At 38.6% G+C, this 12,219-nt stretch overlaps 1 protein-coding gene across 2 annotated transcripts in view; it reads right to left on the minus strand.

The window, feature by feature from the left end:
- The window catches only part of TAFA1 (TAFA chemokine like family member 1), a 773,964-nt gene that overhangs the window by 687,880 nt on the left and 73,865 nt on the right, over positions 1–12,219 (minus strand). For both annotated transcript variants that reach the window (XM_068558949.1, XM_068558948.1), the window contains exon 3: positions 5,346–5,496. The gene's annotated coding sequence lies outside the window, so the exon portion shown is untranslated. The remainder of the gene's footprint in view (positions 1–5,345; positions 5,497–12,219) is intronic.

Here is a 12,219-nt window from a genome sequence, read left to right on the forward strand (position 1 = left end):
TCCGACAACTTTTACAATGCTCTAATTGAACTGCCTGGGCACAGAAGAATTGCTGTTTGCAAAAGGAAAATAGCTGGGAGAATTACAAAAATGGCATATCAGAAAAAACGCAACATATTCTTGGGTTTTTGAAATGTCAGACTTCTGGGCACCAATTTATCTGACTTACATTACAGGGCTACAAACAATCAGCAACTCTTATGTGGTCATTTTTCACAATAAGAATACATTTCTAAGTGCTATTTTAGCTCAATAATGATTGTACAGGTCTGTTTATTTTGCATTTATGTGTGTGTATGTTGGGGGGGAGGGGGCAGTTCCCTAAGTGATACCTTGCCTTTGGCGATGTTGGGCAACAGAGGAAAATGTATTATATTAATCAGATTGGACCACTTGCTTAATGAGAAGAATGTAATCTGGATTTTAACACAATACAAAGCATTCAAACTCCACATGTAAAATTAAGCAGTCACTGAGTTCCTCCTACAAGAATATGTCACTGACATCATCTCTCCTGCTCCAGGGCAATCGAGAAGGCTCAAGGCCATTATTATAATCATGAAAAGATTTCTTTTGATTGTATTATGCCCAGAGAGGCAGTTTAAAAGGTGGGTTGGAAATGGAGGAGGGGGGTCTACCACTGCAGGAGAATAGTAGACTCCTTTTGGTCAGCCATACTCCTCACATCAGGAGATACACACATATCATCTTAAGAGAGAAATACTGGCCGGCACAACTTTATGAAACACAGGCCAGATGTTGGCAGAAATACTGATTTTGTCACCTCTCTTTCTCGTGTTGGTATAAAGAGGAGATTTTTTAAAAATTACCTTTCCTCAACAAGCATTATATCTAATGAGAGATTTGGGCACATGCACCACCTGTTATAATTCAAGGCACAATGTGAAGAGGGCCTGCCAGAGAGTTGGTGCTCAACAAGTACAAGTTGGATGAGAACTAACATTTATTTAAGGCGTATGCATGGCAAGCATAATGTTTACACACATTCAATCCTCATAATAACTTTATCAACTATATATTATTATTACACTTATTTTAAAGGCAAGGAAAATAGGGCTTCATAAAGTCAAGTAACTTGTTCAAGGTTACATAAATTTGTTTCTGGAACCTGATCTTGAACTAACGAAATCTGGTTCCAAAGCTTGTGATCTTAACTACTATGTATTACAGCCAATGAATGGATGGATAGATGGATGGGTGGATGAATGGATGGATGGATGGATGGATGGATGGGTGGACAAACTGATAGATGGAATAACCAAAATACTGTGATCATGTAGGGGAAGGAGTAAGTACATATGACTAGTTCATAGAGAAGGCTAAACAGAAGAGGTGACATTTGACCTGAGTCTTGAAGAAGACAGATGTTTCCAGGTGGAGGAGAGGGAGATGGACTTCCCAGGCTGGCAGAGAAGCATGAGCAAAGACACAGACATCCAAGTCTCCATGAATCTAGAGGATGACAGGTAGTCCTACATAACTAGGGCACAGGTCATCCAGGCCAGCAGCCCAGAGAAGAGGCTGCTGAGTGAGACTCCATGGTAAAGGAGTCTGGAATGTCATGTTGAGTTTGGGTTTTCTTCTGCAGGTAGTAGAAAACCTTCAAAGATTTTTTTTAATCGTGGATAACATTTATCGAGGACTTAACTGTGTGAGCCACGAAGTGTTAAAATCCTCACAAGAACCCTGTCGAGGTAGACGCTAGCTATTATTCCTCTATTTTACAAGTAATGAAGTTGAAGTTCAGAGATGTTAAATCACTTGCCTAAAGTCATATAGTCTAGAACTATTTGTATCTGTATTTGGACCCTGGCAGTCCTCCAGAGCTACAGAGCTAAACAGAGCAAGAGAGCGGCATGATTTTATGTGTGTTTAAAGAGAGAACTATAGCAGCAGTCTGGATGAGGATGAACCTTAAGATAGGGAAACTAACTGGGAGGTTGTTTGTGTTTAAGAGAGCCTGGGGAAATGAGCTAAAGCAGGGTTTCTCAACCTTGGCACTATTAACATTTTGGGTTAGATAATTCTTTGCTGTGGGAGCCTGTCCTGAATACTGCAGAATGTTTTGCAACATCCCTGGCCTCTACCCAACGGATGCCCTGTAGTATCCCCCTTCAAGGTGCAACAAAGGAAGATGTCTCACTGGAAGGCAGACTGTCCCTAGTTGAGAACCAATGAGTTAAGGCAATGATGGGGGATTGGAAAACAAGGGATATTTCAGAAATAGGATCAACAGAACCAAGGGATCAAAAGGTGGAGCACTCAAAGATATGTCCGGATGTATGACACAGTGCTGGCAACAGTCAAGGCAGTAATAGACCCAGGGTTCAGCTCAGGGTCTGAATTTAGCAGGCTTGGGTTCAAAACCCAGCTCGGCCATTTACCATTGGGTAAACTGGAGAAAATTACTTATGTTCCCCAGGTCTTAAAAAGAAGAGCCTAATAGCACTTACCTCCGAAATTTGTTGTGAAGATTGAAACAGAATACCATGAGTCAAGTGTTTAGCAGAGTTTCTGGCACTTAGTAATTGCTCAATAAACAGTACTACTAGCCAGTAAGGCAAACACAGGGAAGCTTCTTCAACCTCAGGTTGTGGAATCCATGGTTTGAGAGGTTTTTAGGGAGTGGACACTGTGAACTCTAAAAACAATTTTCCACTCAGTGGAATATCTCTCCCGGCTCCTTCAAGTTAAGTTGAAAAAAAGAATATATAACTGAATATTTGGTTTTATATTAATTGTGAGTATCTGGTATATATACGTATGTATGTGTATACCTCTGGATTTCTAGGTATACTTGTGCATGTACACATAAACATATACTAATTAGATCATTGGAATCATACTAAAACATTAATACTAATTATCAATAGATGTTAGATTATGGGTGAATTTAACTTTTACCTCTATTATTTCTATTATCCTTTATAATTTTTCTATAATGAGTAAGTATGACTTTTATAAATAAGGGACAAAAGTATATATTCTAAAATACCTTCCCTTAAAATATATGGATTGAAATCCTACTATGTGTCAGATACTACACTAGAAACTGAGGATACAATAATGAGAACCCCTGCCCTCAGCCCACCCCCCACACACACATACACACACATGGGAACAACAAAAGCAACAAAAACCACCTTAAACCACATGTGCACATACCAGAAAGCTGGAACTTGAAAAATCAAGTTCAAATGTAACTATGATACTCCAGAAGCAACCAAAATGATGAGCTCTGTCGACACCATACTAATCATGTTTTTAAGTCTGACAGAAGATCCAAAAGAATTTTCTAATTCTCCGATTTTGCAAGGGTTCAGTAGGAAACTCCACTGTTCCCTCCTTTTTAAGATTTTGCTCCCTCTTATTTAGTAATTCCTATCCTGAGGGAATATAATACAATTTTGCTATGTCCAAATCAACGTTGAGTCTAATTAGTAGAGATAGCTCCCCTGGAAACTACAATTCTCCACAGGGAGACTTATTTCAGTAACAAAGCCTTTCTTTAGACAGTATATAAAGGGTTTTCTGTTTCAAAGTACAAACCCTTGCCTCCCTGCACATTCAGGGAAATTTAGAACAGTATGTATTTTTCTGAGCTCTCACACACTTAACGAAAACAATTTGGGCCTCTGGAAAACTCTCCAACATCCTTACTGTGTGTGTCAGCACGACTGATATGCCTGCCTTTGACTCACTATAACAAGGAGATTCTGGCTCAAAGTTGTCACTTTCAGTTTCAACTGGTGTCTGTGTGAAGAGTAAGGGAAATGATCAATTAAGGGTGCTCACTCTACCTGCTGCATCTTTTTTAATTAAGTACATACTGAAATGATGGACTTTATACAGATGACAGTATAGGCATTCTGTGTCTGCCCCTGTCATTCATTCTCACTGCTGTATTTCTGGAATTAGGATTCATGTTCTGTCATCTTGAATTTTTTAATACTTTACTGATCTCGTACGTGTTTAGCCATAGGAGGACAGCAGTAAAATAAAATTTTATAGCCAACAAAGTCCTTTATACCTAAAGTTTATTGCACTTTTTATATTTTGTTTAACAACACATGGCTCCTTGAGACTCTGAAATAAACATAGCTTCCTCAAGTCGCGGTGGGCTTGTGCTCTTTCATTTCTTGTTGAGGGTTGATTCCATCGTCAGAATGGAAAGAATTCCTGATAATTGGCCAGAGAGGCTGCATTTCTATCAGGCAGGTGCTTCTTTCTCTAAAAGTGTTAAGACAACCTTAAAGCTCCTTTGTGTTAGAAAAATGCCCCATTTTTTCTTTGCTCCCAAAATACAGGTATTCTCCATTCAAAGTGATCCTTTTCCATGGACTCCCCAGATTACATTCTATTTCAATCAATAAGTCAGGGATCAATCAATTGATGAGATATGAAGGAGCCCATTGACTCCTAAAGTAGTTGATATTTTCCAGCAACAACTTTTCTCACTGGCTAGGGTCTTTAAAATTTTATGATAATGACAAAACTATTGTTTTGTGTAGTGATGATTTCTTGGAGTAATTAACACTATCTTATTTTTGTTCTTTGGTTTGCAAAGTTGGCTTGGTGGCCCAAGAAGTGAATAGAGAATTGTAATATGGTGTAGGACATTAGAGTAGTTTCTATTGCTCCCTGATTGAGCTAAATAACTGGTTTGGGGGATTTTTCAGTACTTGTTGTTGTTGTGTATACGAGTAAAAAGCAAACAAACAAAAAACCTCTAGGTTTTTCCATAACACAAGTTGCAGAGAGAATTGCCATCCCAGAAGAGTATAATGTAATGAAAATATCATTGAACTGGCTTCAATTCCCAGTTCTGATGATACTATTCGGAGGGGGTAGGGGGAATGCAAATTATTTCATTGCCCATGAGTTAAAAACTGAATTTAAAAAAATGGATTAGATTCATTTCTGAGGTCCTTTCCTACTCCAATTTTCCATAGTTCTAAATAAAATACATTAAACTTATTTGAACCCATTGTGTCATTGTCAAAATTTCATCTGTTCATTCGCTCATTCATATCTCCTACCAAGATTTATTAAACAACCAACATTCATTAAGACCTCAAATAACCTGAATTTGTCTTCACCTCTAATGCTTCCGAACAGGATATACTTCAGGATATTTTGGGGACAAAGAGTTAAAGAGAATGCTAACTGCGATACAGAAATAAACCACTGATGTCCTTGATCTTACTGAGCTCTTGACCTATTTTCCTGCCTGAATGGCCGGGAAGAAATTTCAAAAGCCTTTAACCCTCCTCAAACTCAGAAACAGAATATAAAAATATGCACGCCCAACAGACATTCCTTACCACCTCTTCTTATTTTCAAAGATGCGATCATTGAGCCTTCGAATGAGAGTGGTGTTAGAAGGGTCACCATTTCTGGATGCTGACTTTGGATTTGCAGGACTCTTGGGCCATTGCTGTCAGCTGCTGAGTTTCTACAAGGCCATCTTAAGAACTGAAATATAGCAGAAAGAGCGGAGTTTAGTTCTTGGATTTTTTAATGACTTGTTTCCCCTCATATCCTCGTGGTCAGGAAGTTCATTGGATTGTCTACCTTTTTTTGGCTTCAGTTTAAAGTATGTTTTCTAGTCTGTCTCCTATTGAGCTGGAAATAATGCCTCTTATGCCCCTTTGAACAGCCCTTCTGACTCTTGAATACGGTTGCTAAGATGCCCTTCAACTATCATTACTGTAAGCCATGTATCCTTTGCGATAAACATAATTAAAAACTGCTCCAGGGTCTTCTTAAAGTAATGTGAGATTTTTACATTTTTATGCCTGGCGTGGGTAATGTTAAAAAGTAGTACTGGGATGAGAAAGGAGGTGGGATGTCAAAAGATACCCTCCATCCTTAACGCTCCCTTGATGGAAATGACAGCCTTATTTGTTTTGTTAACCAGTGTATAATTAAAAGTCAATATTCAAGATCATAATAAAAATCTGTATAACTACTCATGTTGTGAGACTGAGGCTTGGAAGGAAAATCTATTAAAACACAGCCTTGTGTAATTTACAAGAAATCAGTAATAAAATGTTTGCTCTCAACATTATCTGCAAAATGGTCTGTATATTACCAGAATAAATCCATATTACTTGGAGGCTGTAGATAAATATCCATAGGCACAGTTCACATTGAGGTTATCTGCCTCACGTTCTGAACTGGGGAATGCTATTTAGAGGAGATAATTTGTGGTTTACTTCTCCAAGTCTCAAGTACATTGTGCAGAAATGAGTTTAGTTCCTGACAGGGTATCTGTCATCTCCAAGTAGGAAAAGAATGCCATTGCAGGGTTGTACCCATTGCAAAAAGGATATAGCTTTTGTCCTCAGTGTGAAACAAAGGGAAGATTCTTAACAATTAAAAGTCCTGAATGAACCTTCTGTTCACAAAAAAAAGGGAGATATTTGATGCTTTGTAAAACACTGATTCATTGGGCAGTAGAGTGATGTCTTATTTCAAGTCATAAGTAAATTCAGTGCTCAAGTATATGAAACTTTCATGAAGTTGTACCCTGGATTCTGATTTAAGAATAATTTTTTATGCATAGGAAAAAATCTAATAGCAATGGGGGGAGTACTGAAACACCCTAGCAGAAAAGTTTTCATGGGAGGACTGACACCTTTCAAGGCAAGAAAATGGGCTTTGGATAATATTTGATTCCCTGACATTAATTAAGAGTTGTTGCTTCTTGCCATTTAAATTAGACTCTAAGGTGGTGTTAGGGAGAGGGTCTCTCTATTGTCACTTTGTCTCCTTTCCCACCCCTTTGTCACCTCTTTCCAGCAACAGAAGGGACTTCGAATCTTGTCTGGTGATGACTACTAACATCTATTCATGGTAAAGTCCCAGTTTTAGAACTCCAGAACTTTTGATATGGAAATGGAAACTCTGAAATTTATAAATCCCCTTTCCCTCTCAGTACACTTGACTTTCAGGAACTATTGTCCTCTAGGGGAGTGGTTCTCAAAACCAGCAGCATTAGTATTACCTGGGAACTTAACAGAAATACAAATTCTTGAGTCCCACCCCAGACCCCCTGAATCAGAAACTCTGGATGGGTTTCTGGAGTAAGACCCGGTAATCTGTCTGTTAGCAACCCTCCAGGTGATTCTGATGCTCACTAAAGTTGGAGAACCATTGCTGCAGGGAGTCCAGAATATTCTCGTTGAGGCTCAGCGCCCAGCAATGATTTCTTTGTCCTGCGTGATACCTGTCCTTCCCTTAAGCCAATGAATGTTGTGAATTTCATTGATGGGGAATCACAGGGCAACATAATTTACTTAAATAAAAAATAGATTTATTTTATATTTCAGAAACATTAATCCCTTTACACATGTCCTGTCCCGAAAGAGAACTTGGCAAGTCTGTTAGGTTCCCATTTTCAGCAGGATTTCTTATTCTTACAAACTTATGTCTCTTTCTCCTCATTGCTTCCAGAAAACAGAGGCATTCCAAAGTCATCTGAAGCTCCAGACCAATTTCATACTCAAATTAGAGAAATAAAATACTCAGTACAGTGAATATAAAACTGGCATTCTGGTGGCATAGATCTATAAACTGGGCCCACTGAACTCACTAGAACCACGTTAGTAAATGATCATGGTGAGGACCTCAAGACTCACAATTGCTTCTGAATTATGAAAAATAAAAATATATCAAGCTACGTTGCCTCTAGACTTAAGTAATAGGGGTATTCTGTTATCCTCTCCAGATTTAATAGTTCATCTCCATGGGTATAGTTCGATGCAACATAACTGATGTTGATTCAGTTTACTGGCAACTCTCTGAGTCCACATTTTGACCCAGCAAAGCCCTGCATTCCCTGTCTAAACCTGACAGGATATGGGGATTGAGGCCATGGATAACACTAGCAGGAAGGCTCTTGTACCAGAGTGAATAGAGAAAAGACAGCTAAGGTCCTGGTTCCCAGACTGTGCACGGGGCACTACCACAAACATAAGAGTGCTACAGGGTATTTTAAATTTGTAAGAGTAACATAGCAATACTCCAGATCTGTTCACACTGCATGAATTACTAGCTTACAGTAATTCACAGCTTCAAAATTAGCTCCAGGGACTTCCCTCGTGGTGCAGTGGTTAGGAATCTGCCTGCCAATGCAGGGGACACGGGTTCGAGACCTGGTCCAGGAAGATCCCACAGGCCATGGAGCAACTAAGCCTGTGTGCCACAACTACTGAGCTTACATGCCACAACTACTGAAGCCCACGCGCCTAGAGCCCATGCTCCACAACAAAGAGAGGCCACAGCAATGAGAAGCCCGTGCACTGCAATGAAGAGTAGCCCCCGCTTGACGCAACTAGAGAAAGCCCGCGCACATCAACAAAGACCCAATGCAGCCATAAATAAATAAATAAATAAATAAATAAATAAATAAATAAATAAATAAAAACATTAGCTCCAGCTCCTTTGAGGACACCCTAGCTTCACAAAGCTGGGTTTTCAGAAGTTGCTGTGATAAAAAGCTAGTGCCCTGCAAAAATTGTTGTGGAACCAGAAATAAGGGTGTCAGTGTCCAATCTGAGGGCAAGATTTGAGAAGTTGTGCAGTGCCCTACAGGCACACACATCCATCAGTAAATAACAGTGATTATGTAAGAATGAAAGAAACATTTTTTTTCATTCAACGTATATGTGTTTTTTCAAATGGCTACTAAGTTGTTAGGACATAAATACATTATACATTTTAAAGTTTTTGGACCTAGCTACTTAACAAACAAAACTGTTAGGCATTTCTTTTGGCATAGAGGTATTATGAACCAAGAAAGTTTGTGAATCTCTGGGCCAGGGGATTCTTCTTATCTGGAACTACCAACAATAAGATATTCACCACAGAGGTGAAGGCAGAGGTGGTAGGAGCCAAAGGCTGTCAGACAAAAGGTTATAGACAAGGTCAAGAATGTGGGGCTGCAGCTCTCCTGAGTCCTTGCTTGGCCAAAAACTTGTACTGCCAGCATAGCAACTGTTTCTCTCTGCCTTGTATTATATTGAACTTTTACACATCAATCTCCTCCCTTAGAATGTAAATTCCTGAGATCTTTCCTTATTTGTTCCTCTATTTTCCCAGCACAACATCTTGAACGCTTTCTGAGAGATTGTCTTGGAATCAAGCAGCTTTTAGATTCGGTTGAAAACATCCTTTCAGTATAATTCTTTAGTTATTCTTGCACCTCCCAGATTTCAGGTGGATGCAACATCTGTGATGAGGCCTTATGTTACTCCCACGCACATTGGTGCTTGAGCAGATGTCACAATTCGTGGTTTCTGTAAGCTTGAGGCTTGGGGACCAATGGCCTGGCTGGCCCCACGTTTCAGAGTCCTGGACCTGTGTATACTCAGTGAATGAATGGATGGATGGATGGATGAATGGACGAAATCCTCAGAAGACTGAACTGTGCTTTAACATAACTGCCATTAGTCTTACAAGTCAGGAAATCAAAGGTAGCAGACAAGGGTGACCAGGACAAACACTGCATGTCCATACCCCTGGGAAGTTCTCTCTTGAGAATTATACCCTTTTAAAGGACTTCTCCAAAACCATCAGCTCGAAGATTCTGCCTATCTTAAGAGTCATTAAGATCTTTTTATCTTATGCAAATAAGATTTCCTGACAAATTCACTGAACATATGAACACTTTCTTAATCTGCCCCTATACTCACCAGGAAGGACAGTGAGTTCTGTTCGGCATGGTCCTCTCTAAGTCATCTATACATATAAACATGCTTGACCCAACTCTTGTATGTCTGAACATATCTGCCCTGACTTTGCTCCAAATAGATACCTAGTTATTGAGTAGAGGAGGAAGACTAAGTTTATCAAAATGATTCCATGTAAAGTTCATTGATGCATCTGCTAGAGTTTTTAGCAGTATGTGCTTGCAAATGGCGTGTATTCCAATGGTCCATTTGTAAATCAGTTATGTGGAACATGAAATTCATTTTTCCATTAAAAAAGTATTTATAAAAGGTGGTTACTTTTCCATCTTAGCCCCCAAGCTTATTTAGCCTATAATTTTGCTAGAATAAGGTATATTCACAAATGGGTTCACACTGCCTTAGTGTTCGTGGTCAAATAAAGCAGAAAAAGTAAAATTAAATAATAAGTTTCCATTTTTAAATATACCTTGAAGGTCTATGTTTTGAAAAAGACAGTTTTAAATAAAAGGGATGAGATAGGTGAAGACTTTTAGAAAAATTCTGAAACAAATTTTGTGAAAAATCTAAACCTGTATAATCCCATCCCCAACTCAGAAGAGATACTTAACCCAGCAATAGCAGCAAGGATAGCCTTGGTATTCATAGGAGTAATTCTCCCCTGACCTCATTCTGTACTGCATTACCACCTCCTTCATGGGTAACAGATACATGTTGATCTATCTTCCTGGCATCCCTTCCCCCTTCATCGGTGACAGCCTCTCAATATTCCCTCAGGGGAAAAAATCCTAATCCTACTTCCACTTTAATCCTTCATGAAGTTTACTGACTCCATCTCTGAGGTTAAGAAGTGTGCAGGGAATTTAGTTCTGGGTTGGCTAATCAGAGCATTTCAGCCTTCAACTTATTGATTGGTCCAGACATGAGCACATGACCTTATCAGTTACAGTCAGAACCAAGGTGCATGACTTTTACCAGGACTCTTGGGAAAAAGACCTTCATTGCCCTAGAGTTTCTAAGCTTGTAAGATGCAAGCCTGGTGCTGCTTATAAAACAGCAACAACAACAAAAAGCAACCATTGAGCCTACGTGGAAATTAAGCCAATACAGGAAGGTAGAGCCAAGGAACGTAGAAAGCTAAATTCTTGACTACAAATTTTAAACACCTGTGCCTCCAGCCTGTTCCTTAAATACATGAGCCAATGATTTTTCCTTTATGTTTCAGGCATTTTTAGTTGGCTTTCTGTCACTTTCAACCAAAAGAGTTGATTTATTTTACAACAAATGTCAACTTATAGTATATGTTTTAGACTGCTTCTGTGAGAATACCAAGGAACACCCACACAACCTGTGTCCAGATTCTGATACCAGGTGGGTTGGATTCCAGAGATTTCCAAGGGGATTTGAATTAGAGGTCACTGGTTGTTCATATTTCTTGATTTGGGTCTCTTCCTACCATTGACCACCCATTGTTAGTGATGTTTTATTCCTTCCTCCTCTGCCCCCAGGGAGATATAGAAATGCAACAAAAAGAGAAAAGGAGAATCATAGAAATATAACAAAGAATTTTCTTTGATTAGAGAACTGAAGTTCTTTTCCTCTCTTTCCACTGTCAATATACATATCTTAACAAAACTACTTTAATCTCCCCAGGTCTTTGTTCTCGTATTTGTATAAGAAGAGACCATGATTCTGAGATTTCTGAAAGTAAATGAAGTTGTAAGGGAAAAGAATCGTGAACCAGAGTTAAAACAAAGGCATGGGTAATCCCACTATTGAGCATATATCCAGAAAAGATGAAAACTCTAATTCAAAAGGATACATACACCCCAATGTTCATAGCAGCACTATTTACAATAGTCATGACATGGAAGCAACGTAAATGTCCATCAACGGATGAATGGAGATATATATATAAACACACACACACACACACACACACACACACCACACAATGGAATATTACACAGCCATAAAAAAGAATGAAATAATGTCATTTGCAGCAACATGGATAGACCTAGAGATTATCATACTAAGTAAAGTAAGTCATACAGAGAAAGACAAACATCATATGATATCACTTATATGTGGAGTCAAAAAAGAATAATGCAAATGAATTTATTTACCAAACATAAATAGACTCACAGACATAGAAAACAAAACTATCGTTACCAAAGAGCAAAGGGAGGGATAAATTAGGAGTTTGGGATTAACAGATACACACTATTCTATATAAACAAAAAGATATATCTATATATCTATATCTATCTATCTATATATATATCTGAATCACTTTGCTGTACACTTGAAACTAACACAACACTGTAAATCAACTATACTTTAATTTTTTTAAAAAGTTTGCTTTAAAAGAGGTGAATTTTATGGTATGTAAATTCTATCTCAATAAAGCTGTTAAAAAAAACAAAACAAAACAAAGGCATGGGTACCAGTAAGAAAGAGATATCCTGAGGTGTAGTGAATTGAGGGGAGAGCAGTGAAAGATGGG

This window comes from Eschrichtius robustus, chromosome 12 (assembly GCF_028021215.1).
Source record: "Eschrichtius robustus isolate mEscRob2 chromosome 12, mEscRob2.pri, whole genome shotgun sequence".
Lineage (NCBI taxonomy): Eukaryota > Metazoa > Chordata > Mammalia > Artiodactyla > Eschrichtiidae > Eschrichtius > Eschrichtius robustus.